This window comes from Gopherus evgoodei, chromosome 15, assembly GCF_007399415.2.
Source record: "Gopherus evgoodei ecotype Sinaloan lineage chromosome 15, rGopEvg1_v1.p, whole genome shotgun sequence".
In the NCBI taxonomy this organism is placed as follows: domain Eukaryota; kingdom Metazoa; phylum Chordata; order Testudines; family Testudinidae; genus Gopherus; species Gopherus evgoodei.
The window spans coordinates 3,508,352-3,525,854 of NC_044336.1; the positions used below are offsets into that span (position 1 = coordinate 3,508,352).

Consider the following 17,503-nt stretch of genomic DNA (forward strand, 5'->3'; position numbering starts at 1 on the left):
CCTTGCCTGGAAGTGATGCTGCATCCCTGGGCTTGAGCCCAAAGATACTCCGTCATTGTACAGGGCTGGTCCCACAAGTGGAAGAGGATGTGCCTTCAGTACTCTCCTGTAAACCACAGGGTAGGAGTGCTATTAAGGCTTGTTACTATGGCCAGAACATTACAAGCGTCTGTACAAGATCAAAAGGCACTGCAGAGAAGGGGGGTTGGGAAGGGAAGAGCCCTTTGGGATGCCAAAGTCTCTGCAACTTACATCAGAGAACAGCTTTCCCTGCAGAGAGTAGTTCTCACTTATCTCTTCCCAAAAGTGAGCGCATAACTGATGCAGAGGTACCTTCACCAACAAAAATAGTTTTGTAAAAATTGTAAATTCTTTGCTCCCGTGTTCCATAAAAGTCTCAAACAAGTTCCTTATTCTGCAGCATGGTCATTGCTGCCAAATACACCCAATGGGAAAAGTTATGTATAAATTTCTGGTAAGCAGCTACATTTCACAGAAATAAATACAATATATCTTTCTTATTTGGAGAGGAAATGTGTGACATAAGGACACAGTCTTATAAGTTCAGTGCAGTTGAAAGCAAAGACATGTCAGTCCAATTGGAGCCTGCCTTACAGTTTGACTTCGCACCGTTCTTTGCAGATCTTTATTTTAGCTGGGCTTATACTGTCTCATGTGGGCAGCAATAGAAGTGGCAATCTCAGAATTCTTCTTGTTCTGGCCATAGTAGTCCACAAAGCCTCCATCTGGCCCAATGAGGTACATAATAATTGTGTGATCCACCTGTAAGACAGCAGAGAGCAAATTTGTGCTGCAGGTCCTGAGTGTCACTCAAAGGGCAGTACAGGTTAGTGCCCTGATTAGCCTTTCAATCAGATTATCTCTGACTGTAGATTCACCACGAAGAACAGACTCTAGTTACGGACTAGAAACGGGCCAAGCAGGAGGAAATTGGAGAACAAGCTGTAAATAGGTAGGGTGAAGAGGCACTGCAAGTAGCAGAGCCTTGCAGGAGTTGTAGGCAGCTTCCCCCATTCCAGTCTTCAAGCAGGGTAAGTACAGAGGACAAGATGGAATGAGAAAATGAGGCTTGACCTGTTTTTCCACTAACTTTTCCCTCCTCCCAGCTCTTTTGAAGCCCAGATTAAGAGAAGTTCTTCCTGCCCTGCCAGCCTAACATCTCAATGTGCGCAAGACCCTCTCACTCCTTGCTGTCCTACAACCCTGGCTCCTGCAGTGAGACAGGCACTTGAATCCAGACCTTCGCCTGATATAAACGAAAGGGATATGGTGTGGAGACGCTGCAGTAAACCAAATTCACCCAGAGCAGATAGTGAGGGCAATAACATTATTGAGAAAAGTGAGCTATGGAGAGAAGGCCTTGTGTATACCAGGAAAGGCATGTGTACCCTGCCATGGGGCTCCCTCTGCTGGCTACACTGTGCTAGCATTCAAAGATGCTTCAGCTGCCTTTCAAGCAGGGTGGAAAGGTTTAAATCAAGGCAATATAAATTTTTATATTTTTTTTTCAAAGTTCACTCACATAAATCAGATTTTACAAAAGTCTTTTAAGTTTAAAATATGTGCTATTGCAACTTAAATGTATAATTAACTCAGTTATAAATGTTTAAATATCACTCTCCTGGTAGGGTCTCTTCTCTGAGCTTTACAAGATTGCTATGGGCAAAAGTAGAATTGAAAACTAAGGCTGTGATCCTGCAAACACTTACGAGGGTACCTAACTTGATTAACATGAACTGCTCCATGAACTGCTCCACTGACTTCAGTAGGGCTACTTTTGTGCTTGAAGTTAGATGTGCACATAAGTGTAAGTGGCATCACAGACAAATTGTATTAAAACTTCTCACAGCTGCATAAAATCTTTGAAACTTCAAAACAAAACTGCTTCAGTGTTAACAATGAAAAGTGTATGCAGTGTTGTAGCCATGTTATTCGCAGGATATGAGAGACACAAGGTGGGTGAGACAGTATCTTTAATTGGGCCAACTTCTGTTGGTGGAAGATGCAAGCTTCTGAGCTACACAGAACTCTTCAAGTCTGGGGAAGGAAGAAGAGTATCTGAGCTAAACACAGGTTGGGACAGATTGTTAAGCAGGAGCCCACGTAACTTGAAATGAAGTGGATAATTGGGGGTTCGGCTGTTATGCATGAAGGGTCTGAAGTGTGGGTGAAGCCAGACAATCACTACACTCTAGAATGAACAGAAAAAAAGATAAAAGACAAAAGCACCACATCACCCATGGGCAAACACTTTTCACAAAGGGATTACTCCATATTAGATCTTTCAGTACTTGTCCTCAAAGGAAACCTGCACAACACCTTCAAAAGATGAGTCTGGGAACTTAAATTCATGACAATTCCATGGGACAACTTCCTTAGCCCTCTCTATCCCAACAATCTGTAATCCACTCTATTAAAAACAGAAGCCACCGACCCTTTACACAGGGCAGCAGCTCAGGTCAGCATCAACCCATTTTCTTCTGAGCACCGATCTGCAAGCATACTATCATGAGAGCCTCCAGCGTTTGCAATGGAGAGCAAACTGATCAAGCTTTTTGCAAAACAAGCTGCTTCAAACTACCTGTAACCTGCAGGGCAGGCAGTAAAGTTTTCCCACAGTCCTGGGACTAGAGCGGCCACATCTGAGCAGGGTCGGGGGCAGAGAATGGTGGTTCTAGGGACTCGTAATTAGTTCCTATGACTTGGGTCTGCACACTGCAGTGCGGACTCCAGAGCCATAGATTCGAGCATGGGTTAGAAAACAACCTTCAGGTAGGGTTAAAAAACAAAATGTAGATGCTCATGTCCAGGGTTCCCTAGCACAGGTCAGCTGACTCAATTTCCACCAACTCTGGGCTTACACTGCAGTGCAGATATCTCTCTGCTACCTTACAGACCTGAAGAAGAGCTCTCTGAAATTGCTCTCACCCACATATCTAGAGTATGTCCGCAGAGAATGTAAGGCCAAGCTTTTGCCTAAGCTCAAGCCTAACGCACCTTGCATCCACACCCCATTTGTGTTAACCTAGGGCTCAAACCTAGGGTCCCAGGACCTTGCAGGACTGTAGGGTCCAAGCCAGTGTTAAGCTGCGATCTAGGGTCCAAGCCTTATTGCTTTTCTGTGCGCACACAGCCCCAGAAGTCTTCCAGATGTATCCCAGAGTTCCTTGGGGCAACTTCCTTAGTCCTCTCTATGCCCACAATCTGTGGTGCTGCTTATTGCACTCTATTGCAAACGGAAGCCACACCTCTCTTTGCAAACAGCCTGCACCGAGTAGTTCAGATCAGTGTTGACCCATTGTCTGCTGAACACCACCAGCCTGCGCGCACACTACCAGAGATCTTGCAAAATTTTCAGTAGAGGCGGATCAGAACAAGCTTTTTGCAAAGAGAGCTGCTTCCTGGTGACAAGCGCACAGCCAGTTTTTGGTGCACACTGCCGGGGCACCCCTGCACATGCAGCCCCAGGGCAGGGAGGGGCAGACAGCAGAAAGGGGCCTACGCAGGTGCCCTGCAGGGAGGAGAAGCAGCAGAGCTCCCGACTCAGCATGGTGATAGAAGGGATGACCCCCAACACCTCAGCTGCTCCGCCACTTCGTCCCGCTCTGCTCTCTGTCCCTTGCTCCCGGCCCCCTTGCCCTCACAGGGGCTGTGTGTTCAGAGATGCCTAGCCAGTGTACACTGTCAGGGTGGTGACTGGGAGCCAGCCCCAAAACTTCCCCACAGCCTCCCAGGGATCCCTTATCCCTGCCTCCTGGGGGGTAGGACCAGGGCAGGCATAAGGGACCCCTGGGGGATACTGGAGCACAGTACATCCCAAGTCCTGGGGATACCTTTCATACCCAACTAACCAAAACACTTTCATTGAACAGCCCATTTTAAAAATTAAAAGTAGCAAAGTTTCATTTTAATCATTTGGCAGCCTTGGCAGTACTTATGTCCTAATTATCCTCTGAACAGGTGCACATGGGCATTTTCCTGCCACTGTGACTCGCATAGAGGGAAAGAACCCAATTCTCAAATTAGATGGTAGAGTTCAGTATAAAGCTTTCTACTGACACAGCCACCAAAGGAACTAATTATGCAGTTTATGTACTCATGTGCTCCTTATTGACTCGAGTCCCATCAACAGCACCGTCAGAGTTAGGAAAAAGGGTGGGCACTAATATTTTCCCACTGTGCAACACATGCTCAAGTGCCAACAAGGGGTGGGGGGGAAGGGGTGCTAGGCACTCTGGGTAAGGGTTACGTTGACTCAGGTCTGTGCACTACAGTGTGGATTCCAGAGCCCTAGGTTTGAACACAGGTTGGAAAATCCTTAATCTAAGGTTAAAATGCAGTGTAGACGCTCAAGCCCAGGGTTCCCTGACGCAGTTCAGTTGACTCAAGTCCCACTAACCCAGTGGTTCTTAAATTATGCATCAGGCCTTCAAAGTGGGCTGCAACCCTGTTTTAATGGGGTCACTAGGATTGGTGTCAGATTTGCTGGGTCCCAAGGCTGAAGCCAAAACCCTTGAGCTTTGGCTTTGGCCCCTCAACCTGGGGCAGCAGGGCATGGGTGGGCTCAGGCTTCAGTCCCCCATCCTGGGGTCATGTAGTAATTTTTGTTGTCAGAAGGGGATGCGGTGCAATGAGGTTTGAGAACCCCTGCAAACATAGCCTTGCACTGCTGTGTAGATATACCCTAGTGACGTCATCCTGGTCAGGTCTTGTGGCTACTTCCTCCTCCTCCTCCTCTTGGCTACTGACATCACTTCCTATTTCTTTAAATCCAGCTCTGCACTCGCACCATATTCACATGGTTTCCCTACTTCTCTGATCACTCCTTCAGTATCTCATTCAGTGCATCCCCCCACCCCCAGTCATTGTTCTTGGCCCACTCTTCTCACCACCTCTACATCAGGAGTGGGAAAACGTCTTAGCCTGGGGGCCACATTAGGGTTCTGAAACTGCATGGAGAGCAAGGGTGTAGTGTATTAAATTGCTCCCCGTAGGAATGTGCTACTTCCGCTATACAACTTACAGCTGCCAATCCTGGTACTCCATAAGTAGCACCAGGGCCGGCGCTTCCATTTAGGCGAACTAGGCGGTTGCCTAAGGCACCAGGATTTGGAGGGGTGGCATTCTGCTGCTCTCGGTGGCAATTCGGCGGTGGGGGGTCCTTCCCCGCTCCAGGTCTTCGGCGGCAATTCTGCAGCAAGTCCTTTACTCGCTCCGGGACCCGCCGAAGTGCCCCGAAGATCGGGAGCGCAGAAGGACCCCCCCGCCGCAGAATTGCCACCGCTGACCAGGAGGGCGGAAGGACCCCCACCTAGGGCGCCAAAAACCCTGGCGCCGCTCCTGAGTAGCACATTCCTACTGGGAGCAATTTAATGAACTACACCCGACGGCTCTTACAGCCATGCTCCCCACAACCAGCTTGCAGCACCATACCCCAGAGTGCTGCCAGCATGGCGAGCTGAGGCTGCAGGGGAGGGGCAAGGGGCTAGCCTCCCCAGCCGGAAGCTCAAAGGTCAGGCAGGACAATCCCACGGGCCAGATGTGGATCGTGGGCCGTAGTTTTCCTACCTCTGCTCTACATGCTCTTATCTGCAAGCACAACCTTAAATCATCTACCTCCCTGTGGGGAAGCTCTCCACCTTCGTTCAATTCCATATCTCAGTAACTGATATCTCTGTGGATATCCACCTGCCAATTTAAACTCAGCAGACAAAACCAAACTCTTGATCTGGCACCTCCCCTTCTCACCACTACAACTGAGGATAACACCACCTTCCTCCAAGTTACTCAGGCCTATAACCTGGGTGTTGTCTTTGACTTCTCTGTATTCAGGCCATCTCTAAAGCTTACTTATTCTTCCCATACATCCCTTAGATCTACCCTTCTCCCTTTGCCAATATTGCTGAAACTCATCCAAGACCTTATTTAGTATCTTGACTACTATAATCTCCTTTTCTCTGGTGTTAACTACTGCAGTCTCTCATGCCTCAAATCCGTTCAAAACACTGTTGCAAAACTCTGCTTCCTGGCTCATCACTTGGGACTACCTCACCCCTTGCTGAGTCCAACTTCCTGCATGCCATACTTCCACAAACACAAGAATTTTGTCTTCACCTCTAAGATCTTTCACAGTACTATCCTGCCCCACCTACCTAATTTAGTCACTTGTGGTGTCAATCCCCCCCTTCACAATGCCAACATTCCCAGGCTTTACTGTGCACCGATCTGTAAACAGCTCCACATTTTCTTCCATGCTGCAATTTACACATGCAGAAAGTCTCCTATTGACTGTAGACACTGACTTATCTTCCTTCAAATCCCACCTCCATCTACAAAACCCTGCCAGTTGATCATCGCTAGGCAATGATGAGCTGACCATCCCACTCCTTTAATTCCCAATTCCTGCCATCCCCCCTCACCCTACCTCCACCTCCACTTGCAAGCAAGACCAAAATAATACCACATGGAATTAAATTCATGTTAATTCATAACCAATAATTGCATGTTATTCACCATGCCCACCTTTTGTGTGCCTCCTTTAGAACATGAGCTCACCTGAGCAAACAATGCCTCTTTGGGTAAGTCTACAAAGCAATGAAAAAACCACAACTGGCCCATGCCAGCTGACTCAGATTTATGGGACTTCCGCTGCAGGGTTGTTTCACTGCTGTGCAGACTTCCAGGCTTGGGCTCTCTGAGACCCACTCACCCTGCAGGCTCCTAGTCTACACAGCAATGAAATAGCCCTGCAGCCCAAACCCTGCAAGCCTGAGTTGACTGGCCTGGGCCAGCCGTGGGTTTTTCTTTGCTGTGTATATATACCCATCATCTGTGTTTGTACAGTATCCAGCACAATGGTGCCTTGGTCCCAGTTTAGGTCTTTGGGGCTAATTCCCTTAATGTAAACATTTAGTAGGAGCAATACATAAAATAGGCATATGTTATGCAGAATCTTAGATTAGATTATCTTCTGGCTTTAAAATCAGTGAATGAATCTGTGAACAATAGAGCACTCAGGCACAGGCCCTGCTTTTACTTACTATGTAGTCATTGTCTTCATCCTTGGGGCCTGAGCTGTAATACACACGATAGGCTCTGGCCACCTGCTCAATCTGCTCTTTGGTACCAGTCAGTCCAATTAGTTTGGGAGAAAACTCTAAACAGAAATGCAACATATTAGCTATGCTAAGGTTCCTGCCACCCAGAACCAGCTTTGGTAGAGCCCAGCCATCATTTTAATCACAAAAGAAAGCAATGAGCACAGAACAGCTACACAGAGCAAGGAAGAGAAAGGCAAATGGTACCTTTAACGTATCTGGCAACGGCTTCTCCAGTGTCCCTCTCTGGGTCAATGGTAATGAAGAGGGGGGTCACATTTGGCAGAGATGGGATCTGGTCTGTCACCACAAAGATTAACAGTTAATATTGCTCTCAGCAGGCCCAATGCCACAGCTCATCCCCCACATAATGAGGCTATAGCCAAACTCATAATACACAGTGAGTATACGGGGTCCTTTTTGGCACAGACTGAAATGGTGACCACTCTGGAATGATATTGGGCAGGTTAAATAACATCTAACGAACTTTTTTAAAGGCCAGGGAGCAAGTGCAATGAGATAAAATGGCGTTCTCCAAACCCTTGTGTCTGCCCTGGGGGTCCCTTCTGCTCAAGTAGAGATCCTACATCCATTTACTAGGGCTGACAGGCCAACTGAGGTGCAAGGAATGCAGATTGTAACCAAGATCAGGCATTTTGAGAAATAATAACCACTTCTCCCTGTTGAAAGGAGATGGTATTTTGCATTTCAGCATCTATCCTGCTACCGCCTCCTTCCAAGAGAGCAATGCCACATCACGGAGACATCAGGGAAGGCTCCTCCTGCAGCAGTAGCACAAAGAGCAGCAAAAGCTACCTGCTGTTGCAACACTGCACATTCCTACAGAGGAAAGGGTTATCTGCCTCTCCTTAACATATTAGGTTTGCTTCTGGGGAAGCTGACAGAACCCGTCGTCAACAGAACCTACAACTCACCTGGCCCAGAGGCCATCTTTCAGCCATCCCCATTGTCACAACAGAGCTGGACTCACCTTTCTGGTCTCTTCCTTCCCTCACCCCTTTGACCAGAGCACATTAATTTCTTTCCTGCTAGGAAAGGCTCCATCCTGCCAGTAGTTACTATCCATGTTTTTCCTCCTTTATTCAAGGTGCTGCTGGAGGACCCAAATCGCCCTTCTCAAGCAGCAAATGTGGACCTCGCTCAGCCTGCCATCAACAATCACACCCTATCAAGTGGCTCAACTTCATTGGTGCTGAGAGTGCCACACAGGGGCAAGTAGCTGGGATTTTAAACATTCTGGTAGACTTCTGTACCCAAGAAATATCAAAGACTGTAAAAGAGACCATCCATTGCAGAACCTGTCTGTCTGAAAGGACGTTTTGAACATGCAGAGTATTGGAGATAATCCCTGTCCTGCAGAGCCAAGATCTTTGCCACAGAACCTTTCACCTATTGACAGTACCTCTTCTTGAATAGTAAATTTGGTACAGGTAAAATTGTAACAGGAATGTTTGAGATTCATGAGAGTTCTCTAGGGGCCACCTCATCTCAACAATGGGGGCTGTAGCACCATACAGACACATGTACAGCCAGTTCAGGGCCCCTCAGATATTGCCCAATAGGATGTTGGGGCTACATTACACTGATTGCTGCTTCCTTGGCATTTTTGCATGTGGACATAAGGTGTCTTTCAAATGAACGAGAGGGATGAATGGGAAAGATTTCTCTAATGCGGACAAAGCTCTATCTCGAGAGAGATCTGTTCTCCAGAATAGATCCAGCCTTTCCTTAATGAAGAAACTGCTCTTGGTTAGCAGTTACTACCATATTTCATTAACCAAGAAAATCCTATTATAGCAGGACAATACCACATCCCAAAGGGTAGTGCCAAGTACAAAAAACTATAGGAACCCAACATTGACTCCAAGCATGCCTTCTATGAGGCTTCCCCCAAGATCTAAGCATGAGGCCCAGTTTGACCTTGTTTGATAATACCATTGCATCTAATGTGAAGCAATGCAGAGAGACCAGGAACTTGGAGCAATCACATTTTTTAATTGCTCCGCTCCAGCTCTGTCATAAACAGATAGCTAAGGGTTAATGTCTCTTTCACCTGAAGCACCTGACCAGAGGACCAATCAGGAAACCAGATTTTTTCAACTTTGGGTGGAGGGAATTGTGTGTCTGAGGTCTTTCTTTGTCTGTCTGCTTGCTTTCTCTGAGCTTTGGAGAAGTAGTTTCTGCTTTCTAATCTTCTGTTTCTAAGTGTAAGGACAAAGAGATCAGATAGTAAGTTATATGGTTTCTTTTCTTTGATATTTGCATGAATATAAGTGCTGGAGTGCTTTGATTTGTATTCCTTTTGAATAAGGCTGTTTATTCATATTTCTTTTAAGCAATTAACCCTGTATTTTGTCACCTTAATACAGAGAGACCATTTGTATGCATTTTTCTTTCTTTTTTTATATAAAGCTTTCTTTTTAAAACCTGTTAAAGTTTTCTTTACTGGGAAATTTCAGGGAAATTGAGTCTGTACTCACCAGGGAATTGGTGGGAGGAAGACATCGGGGGAGATCTGTGTGTGCTGGATTTGCTAGCCTGATTTTGCATTCCCTCTGGGTGAAGAGGAAAGTGCTTTTGTTTCCAGGACTGGAAACGGAAAGGGGGAGTCACTCTGTTTGGATTCACAGAGCTTGTGTCTGTGTATCTCTCCAGGAGCACCTGGAGGGGGGAAGGGAAAAAGGATTATTTCCCTTTGTTGTGAGACTCAAGGGATTTGGGTCTTGGGGTCCCCAGGGAAGGTTTTTTCAGGGGGACCAGAGTGCCCCAAAACACTCTAATTTTTTGGGTGGTGGCAGCAAGTACCAGGTCCAAGCTGGTAACTAAGCTTGGAGGTTTTCATGCTAACCCCCATATTTTGGACGCTAAGGTCCAAATCTGGGACTAGAGTTATGATAAGCTCCAACTCCACTCCGCGCTCCGACTCAAAATAATTTTTAACTAAATAAAAAAGTGCATACTGTAATTTTGAAAAAACATTTTTATTCAGACTTTTAGCACAATTTACATATCAACAATGATACAAACTAGAATCATTCATAATTTATTCTGTACAAAATTATTGTAGCAATCAAGTCGTCTTTCATAGCCTGCTGCAAATCATTTAAAATTAACTTTAAAGCTGAAAACAGTCGCTCTACACTAGCTTGAGTTTTTGGCATGCTTGAAGCAATCTACAGGCAGCCTGAATGCAGTGTGGGTAGCTGTGAATGGCCTCAAAAACAGAAGTAACTTTTAGCCTACCAATAGGCTCCATCGCCTCACAATCTTCCCGAAAGTTTCTCTTGAATAATGCTTCATTACAATTATGAATTGCAGAAACTCCATGTCTTTCTTGTTTATCCAATTCCTTTTTGAAGTCATCTTCTGAAGAATTGATGCTTGCATTATCTCCATTTCCACATGATGGTTGTGGACGTCTCAGGGATGGACGTTCAAATAAGTTCAGAGTGGAGACAGAAGTTTAAAAACAGCCTGCTATTTCTGAAAGATGTGAACTTTCCGAAACTGCAGATTCGATTGTTGATGACTCCTTTTGTTGTGTTTCATTTTCTTCAAACTCTTTCATTGAGTTCAAATGTAGCAACAGATTTTGTTTTTCGAGTCGTTGAGCAATATCAAGGAGCTCTTCCTTTGACTTTGGTATTTCCCTTGAGGTTAAGAAGAATCCGATACCGGTGGTCAACAAACTCCAGCAAGGAAATGAATATTGTCAAAAAGCTTCTCTCTGCGTTTCTGCATGGAAGATAGAATTCCTTCTGCAATTTGTCCACTGTTTTCTTGCAAGAATTTTGACAGTTTTTGCCATTCCTTCATTAAAACTCCCGGGGTTACAGCGACAGCTTGAAGATTCATGGTTGTTTGGTTTGGCTGTGCCAAGAGGTCTCATAGGTTCTTCACTTCATCCCACTCAGATTTTGTTAACTTGAGTTCTCTTGTTCCAGCAGCAGCCACTTGTTCACAGTAAGACTGAAAAACGAGAAGCCAATCAATCATCGCAAATGTTGAACCCCAGTGAGACACAGTATCCAATGACTGAGTTACCCCATGTAGATCAAGCACTTTGGGTTTGTACTTTGAGCACTTGGGGTTCGTAGTTTGACAATGACTTGTCAAATTTTTGCCAGAAATTTTTGCCAGAAATTTCTCCGCACATTCTTTGTTCAGTCCATCCCAGATTGCCAACTTGGGGGCGGGGGAGAAATACCACACCACATCAGTTGGGCTTTTGAGTCGTCCTCATGAAGCCATGTTGGAAGTATTAGGCTAGAGTCATTAACCCATTGTGCAGCAGCATTCATGTTGAATTTAATTTCATCCATTCCTTTAGTTCCTTCAGACAAAATATCTTCAGTTCTGTCCACACCCCTGTTCTCAGAGGTAGAAATCGTTTCATTGTCCTCGCTGAAATTTTTGATGGTACACATGTCTGCTGCATTGTCAACGCAGATGTTCAGTACTTGCATTTCACTGATCCTAAATTTTTCTAAAATAGCCTTTACTTGACTTTTCAAGTACAAAGAATTGTGATGCCCTTCAGTGTCGATTATGTCCAAGGTTTTTACCACAGCTTCATCTTTTCCTTCTTTGTAGTACTGAGCACTGATTGCAAGGAAACTTCTTTCCACGGGTTGCCACATCCATTTTCAGGTAGCACAATTTTTGCTCCAAAGCTTTCTTGAGCTCTTCGCGACCAGACTCAGCTGTGCTGACAACTAAATGAGAAACCACATCATTCCCTGTCAAAACACCAAGCTGCTGACCCATTTCACCTGCAATTTTTTGGAATCCTTTGTTCTTTAGTCTGAAGGTAGTGAGCGGTGTTGAACTCAAGCAAACCATTTCCATCAGCCCTTCACAGAAAGTACTGGCAACCATGGTGACTGTAACCTTTGAGGACTTCAAACATGAGTCAGTTTTGTTTGCTCAATTTGGGTTTCTTTTCAGATGAAGCGCTGCAAAAAATCTTTTCTCCGGGAGTTTTCAAAGAGCCAGATGAACGTCATTTAGCCGTGTCAGCTTTCTGTTTTGCCTCATCTTCCTGGTCCTTTTTTGTAACCAGAGCCACAGTTTTCAGGATAGTTATGTTTTAAACCTTTGGTGACATGTAAACTTTTCACAGCACTTGCTTCACTTGTCTTGAAGCTACATGGTTTGAGCTCGACATTCACTTCCTTGTCCACCTTGGCATGTTGCCGATTTCTTTTTTGCTTTTCCCATAAGCCCAAATTTGGGCTTTTCAAATTCAAAAGTAAAGACGCCGTTGAGATCCTTTTCTGTAAATTGGATATCAATCATGGGGGGCAGATCTGATTATTTTCTTGAAGCCATGGCCAAATCTTTTTGTGCTGCTACCGCATCCAAATGTTTCTTGTTACAATATTCAAAAAACAATGAACAAAAGCATTACATTTTTTTATAATGTACCTGTCTGTGATATCTTAACTATTTCAGGTACTTCCAGTTTATTTTGGATTTTCTCAACAAAAATGATCGTGTTTTCTATTTACACAAAATTATTAAAGTATATTTTAATATTTTAACCTTTCTTGCAATTTTAATGATGTAAGAAGTATTTTTGATATACATAATTTTTTTATTTTTAAATTGCAAGTGAGCTTTTCTTATGAAATTTTGCGGTAAAAATATTCAAAATATTTTCTAAGTTTTTAATTAATATCTCAAAAACGCGTTAATATAGATAGATCAATGGAACTTGATATGTGCCGTAGCATTAGTATGTGCTATCACTGTTCTACAACATTAATTGTTGGGCAGTAACGAGGCTACACGTTACAAGACTGAAAATAAACTTTAACAGGAAAGCAGATTCAAATTGCAAGCACAGTCCTTTTAGTAAAGAGAGGAAATTTTTGGAAATATGTTTTTGCTTCATCAGCCTGAATAGATTATACAAGATAGAGCAAGTAACAGGTTCCATCTTGTATAATGTTTCCAGCCTGACGAAGGAAAAACTTTTCTGAAAATTTGCTCTCTTTACTAAAAGGACTATGCTTGCAATTTGAATCCACTTTCCCTTTAAAGTTTATTTCCAACGTTCTAGCATACATCATTTAAATAAAATTATTTAAACTACAGGTGTCATGAACTGGGGTGACTGGGCCAATCTTATTTAATACTTTTTAAATCGTTGACTATTTAAGAGATATGAGCCTGGAATATGATTTAATGCTAAAACATGCATTAAAATGGTACTCTTAATTTATTTTGTATAATTAACCACTTCCAAGAAAACTGTTTAAAAATTGTAATCTGCTTAGATGATAAACAATTTTACTTATTAATTATTTTTCAACTTTGGAACCATACATTTTAAATGTAATAATAAATAATAATCAAAACTTATTAACTTATTATGAAACATAATATTACCACTCATAGCCAGGGCCAGTCGATGACAAGCCTTTCTTGAAATATGAAATAAAAATGACCAGCTGCCAGTTCGGGACGCCTATGGTTTAAATAATTTTGGATAATGTAATATGGTAGCACATACTAATGCTAAAACACAGACAATATTTCATTACTTTATATTAAAGCGTTTCTGAGATATTAATCAGAAATTAACTTTTCATCATCTCCTTGAAGGGACTGTAGCTCCCTTAGGAAGAATTTTAGGACACGTGTTCACAGAAACATTTTTTGTTAAAATGACAAGGATACACCCCCAAAGTTGTGTTGGACATTTTCCAATCACTCTGGATATATCACAAAAATCACTCTTAATTTACGCAAAAATGTTTACTGTATATTTATATGCCTGCTGCACGTGACTTTGTCAATAAATTTAAAATTACAAACAACGCTACCAAAAGACTATTGAACAGATGACATATAAAATAAGTCCGCCAGAGTGATACGAGAGCATGTACAAATGAACAGATGTACCGGTAACAGGAGCCAATGTGAGAAATGAGCTTAAGTGGTTAATATCTCTTGTGATATCTTAATATATTAATAATCAAAAACTTTTTTTTTTTGCAATAGACCTGTTTGTGATAACTTAAATGTTGCGTCTCGCATCACACTCTTCCATAATCGCAGCACTCAGCGCGTCTCGTTGATTAACTCTTACAAAAGAAGTATCAACACATACTAATCTAACTAATCTACGTGAGTACGTACTCGCCTAACCTTGGCACAAGGGTGAGAGCAGTCTGCAGTGTTGCCCGATGTCTGATAATTATCTGATTCTTTAATAAAAGGTATCCCCAAAAAACTTTGTAATTTTGTATCTGTACATTTAATCTTGATTTGGCCAAAATGAGAGTAACTGTAACATATTACGTAAAGTGGTAAAGTAGATGTTAATATCAATTGCTATACAATCTGAAACTTTTGGGCACCTTTAGGACTTTCTTGCTAAATACCACTTATTTTGTACTGAAAATGAAAAAAACAAACAAACAAACAAACTGGAGCAGTGGAGTAGTCAAGATTTTCTGTGCTCCAGCTCCACTCCAGCTCTGGGCAAAAACCTGCAGCTCCACTGCTCCCCACTCCAGCCTCTGCTCCAAAGCCCTTAGAGAGACCGCCTAAAAAAGGCTGAAATTTTCACATACATTAAGAAGATGGTCCCATTGCCATTTAGTAAGCTGGGAGAAGCACTGTAGTATTTCACTAAATGAAGTGCAGCCTATTTTAAGTAGTTAGGATTCTGACTGGATTCAATTACCAATTTCATCCACCGCTAGAATCATTTTCTCCAATTCCTCTGGACAGATATCAGGGCAGTGCGTGAAGCCGAAGTAGATTAACACCCACTGGCCCAGGAAGTCCCTGTTGGTCCTGGGCTGTCCCTGGTGATCCACAAGTGAGAAAGGGCCTCCCAGCAATGGCTTCCCAAGAGCTCGCTTCTGTTCTTTCTCCAGCACTGAAACCAGACAGCAATGGGAGGTTACTTACCATCTGTGTCACACACAAAAGATCCCAGAAACCATTCAAAGACAGTTTGAGTCATAAGGCTCTCAAAGGCAAATATGCCCTCGTAGTACTACAGTAATGTAACACCTTGAATTTCAAAGCCCACTGCAAAATATAAGCCTAACATGGACAAGACAAATTTACAGTAAACAGAACAGTTTTACATTATGATTTTTGCATATAAACTATATTCTTCTGTGCTCCAAAAGGAGCTTATCATCAAGATAGCACTGAAGCTCATATGCTGAAGTCAGGAAACATGAATTGAGATGGGATGCCTGCAGTTAAGAGTCAGGCATCTTTTAGAGACTTAAGGGGGGGGAGGGGAGGGGAGGGAAACTGCTGTGCTGCCACGGTCTAACTGGGTTTCAGTATCAGAACAAGGAAAAAAGAATTAGGTAAGTGTTCACTATAAAGAGAGCATTAAACAGTAAGTGGTTAAAACCAGCATACAGGGGTTAAAACGAGAATTGGGAATCTATGCTCTTAAAAAGTCTTACACATACTTCCACACCGTGAGGAAACACGCACACACTTGCATTCTGGGCTTTTATACTCTAATCTTGTGTAATGCTTGCATACCACAATAATAAGTGCAATATAACAACTTAATATAAACCAACAATACTACAAGTTTTAAAATAGGACTTTAAAAGAGCAGAAAGAAATAAAAAATGTAGAAAAGTAGTAAAATATTGGATAAACTAAAAACAGACAACAGTATAAAATATGTATATATGCACACGGGGTAAAAATACAAACTGACAATCAAAGAGCAAATGGCCATGACTTAAACAAATAAAGGAAAAGGATAATAAAACTAAGTGGGTAAAATAGGCCAGAACAGAAAGACAATGCGCAAAAAATCTTGTGCTCCACCTTATTCCATGAATATTTAGACCAGAATCTCTTTTGGACAAGGAGCTGTCATCCTGTGTGTTTGTTCATCAATCTCACCTAGTTGTCACCCTTCCCAGCAGCAGTACAACTAACATGGCCACAAGATATTTTTATCTGCCCAGCTATAAAGGCTTGGAGGGGGAATTAAGAAGGTTTGGGGATGATAATGTAACATATACATACTTTCTTCCTTTTTTTTCTTGAAGTATTTCATTCCTGCCAATAAAGCTCCACCAATTGCAAATGTGAGTGCCAAGGACTTCCAGGAAACTGGCTACTAGGAGAGAGATACCATAAAAATTAAACTTCATCATCTTCAACTATTTTTTTGTAAAAAACATAGGAAAGTGCTAAGTACATGTTTATGAAATAAACATCCAGCTCTTGCGATATGATAGAATACTTGTATCAAAGATCAACCACAATTCTGTATGAAGAACCAATCCACAAAAACCAAACCCAGGTACTTTTATAAATACAGCCACTGCACAGAGACACACACAACACAGGGGAGAAAATTCCAGCTATGCCTGCCACAGAGGGACCCTCCTCACCTTGGCTCCCTCCTTGACCGGGAAGGCAGGGCACCTCTTACTACACACAAGGAACGTGAGGGAGTTTTAGGCCTTAGCCCGCAACCCCTCTGAGTTTAGATTAAGGACACAGCTACGGCCGCCATTGGGAACGTGGCCTCCTTACCCCGGGCTTCGAGGGGCCCGTCTTCGCTTTGTCTCCCTGAGGTGCAGTAGCCAGGTGGCGAGTCACTGCCAAGGAGCCGGGGAGATCCCAGCATGATGAGCGGCGAGCAAGGCTAACAGCGAGCAGCTACAGAGAGAGAGATGAGCTGAGCTGAGCTGAGGTGAGGTGAGCAGCAGGTTAAGGCGCGAGGCTGCTCGGGGTCTGGGGACGCGCAGGCGGGAGGGGGGCCCGGCCGGGAAGGGTGGGGGGCGCAGGCACAGGCTGGGTCGGTGGGCGGCCGCCGCGGCGCGGAGCTGTTCTGACGTGGCGGGGCCCAGGCCACCTGCCCCCAGGCAGGGTCCAGCCGGGTCAGGCTGCTCAGTGCGGGAAGAAGGACCCCGCCAGGCCCCAGGGGCGCGACCCCCGGACCGGATGTTCCCCTCACCGGTCGCGTCCACGCGCCTCTGCGTCCAGGAACGTGGAGTCCCAGCGCCCAGAGGAGGGAGACCCGCCCGGCCACCGCCGCCATCTTACAACCGGCGTCACCGCCGACTAACCCCGCCCCCCGGCAGCTTCCGGCGTCACCGCCGACTAACCCCGCCCTCTGGTACCTTCTGGCGTCACCGCCGACTAACCCCGCCCCCCGGCAGCTTCCGGCGTCACCGCTGACTAACCCCACCCCCCGGCAGCTTCCGGCGACACCGCCGACTAACCCCGCCCCCCGGCAGCTTCCGGCGACACCGCTCACTAACCCCGCCCCCTGGTACCTTCCGGCGACACCGCCAACTAACCCCGCCCTCAGGCAGATTCCGGCGACACTGCCGACTAAGCCCTCCCCCCCG

General features: G+C 44.4%; 1 pseudogene; it reads right to left on the bottom strand.

Moving 5' to 3' along the window:
* Positions 1–17,248, bottom strand: part of LOC115635727 — a 48,240-nt pseudogene extending 30,992 nt beyond the window's left edge.
* Between the last annotated feature and the right edge of the window lie 255 nt (positions 17,249–17,503).